We start from the raw sequence: 8,087 nt of genomic DNA, 5'->3' as shown, positions 1-8,087 counted from the left end.
TTCTCTCTCTCTCTTCGTTTCTCTCTCTCTCTCTCTTCTCTCTATCTCTCTCTCTCTTCTCTCTCTCTCTATCTCTCTCTCTATCGTCTCTCCTCCTCTTCATAGTGATGTATGGCAAATAGGAAAACGTAGCCTAGTAGTGAGCTTATAGCTACAACCTAGTTAATACAGTGCAGGAAACAATAACCTTCCTCTAATATCTTCCCAACCAGCTCTTTTAAGTCTTAGCTCTAGGCAAGCACATTCTACCTGGCACTTACGACTCAGACTTGTCAGTTATAAAGCACGCAATGTGGATTAGATTGCACTAAACCTGACAGTTGGCGGTGTGAGCCTGTAGAGTGTCAGCCAAGTGCATTCACACGTAGGTAACCGCATTTACACGAATCTGTGTCAGTCATACAGTCGGCGATGGCATGTCAACAATTCCACATCAGGTTACAGTCCTTGCAGAGGCGGCTACCTAGCATAAGTTAACAAACATATCATAAACTTACTTTACTTAAGTTGTAAGTATAATAAATTGTGATTGCACTTGTCACAAACAAGCCCAGTAGAAATCCCCTTTCATTGGACGCCTGACGTCCGGTCAGCAATTAACTGAACAGAACTGAACTGAACAACTAAACTAGGGATAAGCGAACGCAGGCACATACTGCCGCTTCTGCCAGGTTTTCCTTATTTACCATTTCCACTTGAGCCTTATCACTCACATACACAACATTGTTGGAAATGATCACCTCATGATTCAGCTTACTAAATTTACAAAAATGGGTTTCAGCTCATGACTCAGTGGCATTTGTCGTGGTGAGTCGATTAAGCTCCGGGCTCATCCTAAAATGACTAAATTATGAGTCGATTCATAATTAAACTCGAGAAGCACACAAGTCTGGCGAGGAGGCCCAATTTTGTCCAGGAGGCCTCCTAGAAAATCCAGCCCCCCCCCCCCCCAACCCCAACTCCAAGTACTTAGCGCCACCCCTGAGCGGGGTGTTACGGTGCATAATTTTGGGAGGGATAAGGCCCCTTCCCCAATGCTGGCTTGAGCCCCTTTAATGCTCTTCTCAGCTCCCTCCCCCCCGCACCCCTATCTCTATGAGCAAACAGAGGAATACTGACCACTGGAATGCGGCAAATGGCCGCTCTCAATTGGTGGCACACTCTGTACCTAAGCACATCACGATCAACATAATTGTCCTCATACATCATAACATTGTCATAATCACATCAGCTCAAAAGAGAATGACATTCTTCAATATCAAACACATCTTTGGGAAAGAAAATATATTTCTTAAGAGTGTCGTTCCCAAAGTTGTTTTTTGGTGTTGAGTAGCACCCCTTTTTAAGCTGATTTGGTTATTATAGCTATGATATTTGATGATAATTATTCCGAGAGTAATACATTTAGGTATCTAAGGTATCACCAGTTCACTGTATCAAAAAATGTAGCATCGGGGAGGCAAATCCAAGTGGTCAAAGTCCTGGGCAATATCGGGATTTGAGTGAAGGTTAGGTCAACTTTATTGGTTTATCCCCCCCCCCGCCCCCGCCCCACCGACTTTAGAAAGTGACATTCCTGGCCAGCCCTGGTCTCCCAAAGTACATATGGGAACGATATCGTGAAATCATCGCGGGGCTTCTTAGTTTTCTATAGCATGGTGGGTCCGGAGGATATAATCTTTTTCAGAGGCAGGTTTAGTGCACATTACAGTGAGGAAAACGTTGCCTCTCTGGTACGCAAGGTGTGCTTTCGGCGTACAATACCATTGCTTCAAATTGCAAGTCATTTTGCACGGATATTACATCGCTGTCATGGGTAGTGCTAGTGGTAACAGTAACTAGTTTATAGACGTTTATGAGTTCATGGGTTCATCAGCTAATGCCGCCTATCTAGTTTTCCTAGATGCTTACCTCCTGCCTCCCAAAGCGTTCTCCTCGTTTGAATACAAACTGTGATTTCTGCGTTTGAATATCTAAGATTTAGCATGCCCTATTGTGTTTGGTAACCGAGGCATACTGTCGACCCAAACATCTTTCATTCTGTTCTGAATGGCGCAGAAGGTCTCGGCACTGTACTGTTCACCAGCACGTGGCCGCTGGACTTGACGTTGAATTGAATGTTTGGCAGCTGCTTGTTGTCTCATTGGACGCCTTTAACAATCCTAAATATTAGCCGCGTAACATTTGCTGTACTTTGTCCACGTCTTTTTGTGCTCCATCTTCACCAGCTGTTTATTTGCGAAGTTACAACTCATGTGCTCATGTCAGACCATTTCAGGTGCGTCGACCACACCGCAAAACAGCATGCTGTCAAACGAGTTGTCTTTACTCTGTGCATACGTAGAAAGATGCGACAAGATCACCAAAGTGTGCTACCCTTTCTTGTTTGGCCAGCATGGCAGGCTAGCTGATATAATTATATGAGACACTACGGTCTGTTGGCAAATGGCAAGGGTGCCACCATGTTGGTTTTGTGTTTGAAAACGATTCGTCATATTAGCTGTCGAGAAAATACATCGCGATGTTGATTAAGCGATCTGACATAACACGTGGCGCTCACGCGATCACCCCACGCGCTTAATGAAAGTCAGCAAAGCTCATAACGCATCGGTTTAAGGTGAGCGAGTTGACGGAAGAATAACACTAACCTCAAGGATACGTTCTGTCTGTTTAAGAGATGCAGCCAATATGCCGTGTGGAAGTAAGTACAGCACCGATAAAATTACTAACTAGCGTGTGCACCAACGTGTGCAATGCACGGGATGTAATACATATGTAGAAAACAAATGCGACATCCACATATGATAGGATGCCAGATTATTATGCATGTTGAGGTATGGCGTATGGCAGAGTGGGCAACCAAAGCTCCTGCCTTGTCAATGACTAGATCCGTCTCTGCGCGGCCGCGTCAGTGGCGGGCGGGCGACGTAACCACGGGCGACATAACCACGGGCAACGTAACCATGGGTGACGTAACCACGGGAGACGTAACCATGGACAACGTAACCAAAGGAGGCATAACACGGGCGACATAACCACGGGGAACGTAACCACGGGAGACGTAACCATGGGCGACGTAGCCACAGTAGACGCAACCATGGGCTGGCATGACTTGGCTCGGATTTGCGTGACATACGAAAGGCAGAGGCATTGCTTAAGGCCCACATAGACACGAAACTATACGCAGAACATGATACTTATTGAAGTGTACAGGGCAATAGCCAAATGCGTTACACATGTTATTGAATGTGACCTGCTGCCCAGGGGATGGCGCCATGAAGCTGCCGAATGTTAAGCCCGGTAAAAACAATGAGCAGATTTGTTACGCTATTGTCAAGGATTGAGGGTGAGCAACTGCAACATTTGGGTTGCAGTAGAGCCAATACGGTTCTTCTGATCCATTTTCTGATCTTGTTTTATTTGCAAGCTTTCATCGAGCTCTCCTTTCATGATTCGGTTCCATCACACCTGCCCAACGTTGCCTGGTGTCAACATTTTCGGAAGGGTATATCGGATGAGGTGACTAGACATCACACGGCGTGCATCAGAACAGCTGTAGATCCTCTGGATGTCTGACGTCACATGCCGTCAGCTGGCGGCGTTGCACGCTCGGGGCATTAGCCTGCAAGGGGTAATGGACGAGTTTGCGGGGCCAAACGTAGGGAGTAGTAGAGAGACTGACTAGCAATCAATCAAACTTCACATGGCGGAGCGACTTACGTAAATCAACATAAAACCCCTGGTGTGGGCCTACTACCAACCTAAAATCTGTTTCCGCCCGGGCTCGAACCGGGGACCTTCCGCGTGTGAAGCGGACGTGATAACCACTACACTACGGAAACGGTGTATAGCGGTCTTAGATGCTGTTGGCGGGCTGCTAGCAAACATAGAATTGGAAGATGTCGACCCATTGTATTCTATTATGATAAGTCATGTTTGGGCTTTACGCACTGTGCTTTATTACGCACTGTGCTTCATCTGGAAACATGGTAAGCCTTAATAACCCTGATATCGTGTCACTTCTCCTGACATGGCACCGGATGACTTGACCATGATTTATCTGATAATCCGATCATGACCAAAAGTGGCCTAAGCCCATAAAAAATACAGCCACCCACGTTTCCAAGGATTGTTTTTAGCATAACCTGTGTAAACGATGTAAGATCTATCCAAAATCGCCTTCGATTTTGAAGCCAAGACACTGTACACCGAAAGTATACCTGGCGTACGAAAGGAGTCACGTTTTTCCTAATGTGCCGCAAAGCTGCCTCTGGAAAATACCCTCTGCTATGGGCTCAAGATGCTAGAGCTTACCAAGAAACCCTGCGATGACGTGACGATGCTGTTGCAAGACATGTTATATATATATATATATATATATATATATATATATATATATACATATGTCATGACATGACAAATAGGTACGAGTAGTCAAGTAGTAAGCTAATAGTTTAAACCTACTTAATACAGTGCACGAGCTCTTCTCAATGCAGGCCTTACCAACGAGCTCTTTCATGTCTCCGCTCTAGGCAAGCACATTTTACCTGGCACCTGGCACTTACGACCAAGACCTATCAGTTATGAAGCACGCAATGTGGGCTAGATTGCACTAAACCTGACAGTTGGCGGTGTGCGCCTGTAGAATGTCAGCCAAGTGCATTCACACGTAGGTAACCGCGTTTCCACGAATCAGTGTCAGTCATACAGTCGGCGATGGCATGTCAACAATTCCACATCAGGTTACAGTCCTTGCAGAGGCGGCTACCTACCATAAGTCAACAAACATATTATAAACATACCTTATTTAGGTTGTAAGTATAACAAGTTATGATTGCACCTGTTACAAACAGCCCAGCAGAAATCCACTCCATTCGACGCCAGAGGTCCGGTCAGCAACTAACTGAAGTGAACAGAGCTGGACAGCTAAACTAGGGATAAGCTAACGTAGGCACCGGCTGTCGTTTCTGCCAGGTTTTCTTGATTTACCATCTTCACCCTAGCCTTATCACTCACTCACACAACATTGTTCGAAATGATCACCCCATAATTCAGCTTACTAAATTTACGAATCATGACTCAAAGCGGCATTTGTCCTGGTGAGTCGAATCAGCTCACGGCTCATCCCAAAATTACTGAATCGTGAGTCGATTCATAATTAAACTCGAGGAGCACACAAGTCTGGTGAGGAGGCCCAATTTTGTCCAGGAGGCCTCCTAGAAAATACAGCCTCCACCGCAACTCCAAGTACGTGGCGCCGCCTTCGAACGAGGTGTCACGTTGCATAATTTCGGGAGGGATAAGGCCCCTACACCAATGCTGACTTGAGCCCTTTCAATGCTTTTCTCAGCCCCCTCCCCGCACCCCTATCTCTATGAGCAAACACAGGAATACCGACCACTGAAATGCGGCAAAAGGCCGCTCTGAATTGGGGGTACACTCTGTACCTAAGCACATCACAATCAACATCATTGTCCTCATACATCATTATATTGTCATAATCACATCAGCTCAAAAGAGAATGACATTCTTCAATATCAAACACATCTTTGGGAAAGAAAATATATTTCTTAAGAGTGTCGTTCCCAAAGTTGTTCTTTGGTGTTGAGCAGCACCCCTTTTAAGCTGATTTTGTTATGATAGCTATGATATTTGATGATATTGATTCCGAGAGTAATACGTTTAGGTACCTAAGGATCACCAGCTGACTGTTTAAAAAAATCTAGCATCGGGGAGGCAAATCCAAGTGGTCGAAATCCTGGGCGATATCGAGATTTGAGTAAATGTTAGGTCAACTTTATTGGTTAAGCCCCCCCCCCCCAACCGATTTTAGAAAGTGACATCCTTGGTCAGCCATGGTTTCCTAAAGTATATATGGAAACAAGATTGTGACGTCATCGCGGAGCTTCTTTATTTTCCATAGCATTGCAGGCCCGGAGGAAAAGTCTTTTTCAGAAGCAGTTTTGGTGCACATTACAATGAGGAAAACGTTGCCTCTCTGGTACGCGAGGTGTACTTTCGGCGTACAATACCACTGCTTCAAAATGCAATCCATTTTGCGCGGATATTCGCTCGTATGGGTAGCGCCAGTGGTAACAATAACTGGTTTATAGACGTTTATGAGTTCATTAGTTCATCGGTTAATGACGCTCATCTAGTTTTCCTAGATGCTTACCTCGTGCCTCCTAAAGCGTTCTCCTCGTTTGAATACAAGCTGTGATTTATGTGTTTGAAATATCTAAGATCTCGCATGTCTTATTGTGTTTGGTAACCGAGGCATACTCTCGGCCCAAACATCTTCCATTCTATTCTGAGTGTCGCAGAAGGTCTCGGCACTGTATTGTTCACCAGCATGTGACCGCTGGACTTGACGTTGAATTGAATGTTTGGCAGCTGCTTGTCGTCTCAATAGAGGCTTTTAACAATCCCAAATATTAGTTGCGTAACATTTGCTGTACTTTGTCCACGTCTTTTTGTGTTCCATCTTCCTCAACTGTTTATTTGTGAAGTTGCAACTCATATGCTGATGTCGGATCATTTCAAATGTGTCGACCACACCGCAAAACAGCATGCTGTGAAACGAATGGTCTTTACTCTGTGCATACGTAGAAAGATGCGACAAGATCACGAAAGTGTTACCCTTTCTTGTCTGGGCAGCATGGCATGCTAGCTAATATAGTTAGGTGAGACACTACGGTCTGTTGGGAAATGGCAAGTGTACCGCCATGTTGGTTTTGTGTTTGAAAACGATTCGTCATACAACCTGTTGAGAAAATACGTCGCAATCTTAATTAAGCGACCTGATATAACACGTGGCGCTCACGCGATCACCCCACGCGCTTAATGGAAGTCAGCAAAGCTCATAACGCATCGGTTTAAGGTGAGCGAGTTGACGGAAGAATAACACTAACCTCGAGGATACGTTCTGTCTGTTTAAGAGATGCAGCCAATATGCCGTGTGGAAGTAAGTACAGCACCGATAAAATTACTAACTAACGTGTGCACCAACGTGTGCAATGCACGGGATGTAATACATATGTAGAAAACAAATGCGACATCCACATATGATAGGATGCCAGATTATTATGCATGTTTAGGTATGACGTATGGCAGAGTGGGCAACCAAAGCTCCTGCCTTGTCAATGACTAGATCCGTCTCTGCGCGGCCGCGTCAGTGGCGGGCGGGCGACGTAACCACGGGCGACATATCCACGGGCAACATAACCATGAGTGACGTAACCACGGGAGACGTAACCATGGGAAACGTAACCAAAGGAGACATAACACGGGCGACATAACCACGGGGAAAGTAACCACGGGAGACTTAACCATGGGCGACGTAGCCACAGTAGACGTAACCATGGGCTGTCATGACTTGGCTCGGATTTGCGTGGCATACGATAGGCAGAGGCATTGCTTAAGGCCCACATAGACACGAAAACTATGCACAGAACATGATACTTATTGAAGTGAGCAGAGCAATAGCCCCATGTGTTCACATGTTATTGAATGTGACCTGCTGCCCAGGGGATGGGCGCCATGAAGCTGGCCGAATGTAAAGCCCAGTAAAAACAATGAGCAGGTTTGTTACGCTATTGTTAAGGATTGAGGGTGAGCAACTGCAACATTTGGGTTGCAGTAGAGCCAATACGGTTCTTCTGATCCATTTTCTGATCTTGTTTTATTTGCAAGCTTTCATCGAGCTCTCCTTTCATGATTCGGTTCCATCCACCTGCCCAACTTGCCTGGTGTCGACATTATCGGAAAGCTATATCGGATAAGGTGACAAGACATCACACGGCATGCATCAGAACAGCAACTGTAGATCCTCTGGCTGTCGTACGTCACATGCCGTCAGCTGGCGGCGTTGCGCGTTCGGGGCATTAGCCTGCAAGGGGTAATGGACGAGTTTGCGGGGCCAAACGTAGGGAGTAGTAGAGAGACTGACTAGCAATCAATCAAACTTCACATGGCGGAGCGACTTACGTAAATCAACATAAACCCCGAGTGTGGTCCCACTACCAACCTAAAACCTGTTTCCGCCCGGGCTCGAACCGGGGACCTTCCGCGTGTAAAGCGCACGTCAT

General features: G+C 45.9%; 1 non-coding gene across 1 annotated transcript; it reads right to left on the bottom strand.

Annotated features, from left to right (window-relative positions):
• Positions 1-3,769: 3,769 nt before the first annotated feature.
• On the bottom strand, positions 3,770-3,842 carry TRNAV-CAC (transfer RNA valine (anticodon CAC)). Its single transcript has one exon. It is a non-coding gene; the product is annotated as a tRNA-Val (tRNA).
• Between the last annotated feature and the right edge of the window lie 4,245 nt (positions 3,843-8,087).

Source organism: Pollicipes pollicipes, unplaced genomic scaffold (genome assembly GCF_011947565.3).
Source record: "Pollicipes pollicipes isolate AB1234 unplaced genomic scaffold, Ppol_2.1 Scaffold_6052;HRSCAF=7182_pilon_pilon_pilon, whole genome shotgun sequence".
In the NCBI taxonomy this organism is placed as follows: domain Eukaryota; kingdom Metazoa; phylum Arthropoda; class Thecostraca; order Pollicipedomorpha; family Pollicipedidae; genus Pollicipes; species Pollicipes pollicipes.
This window is presented reverse-complemented; position numbering and strand designations above follow the sequence as displayed.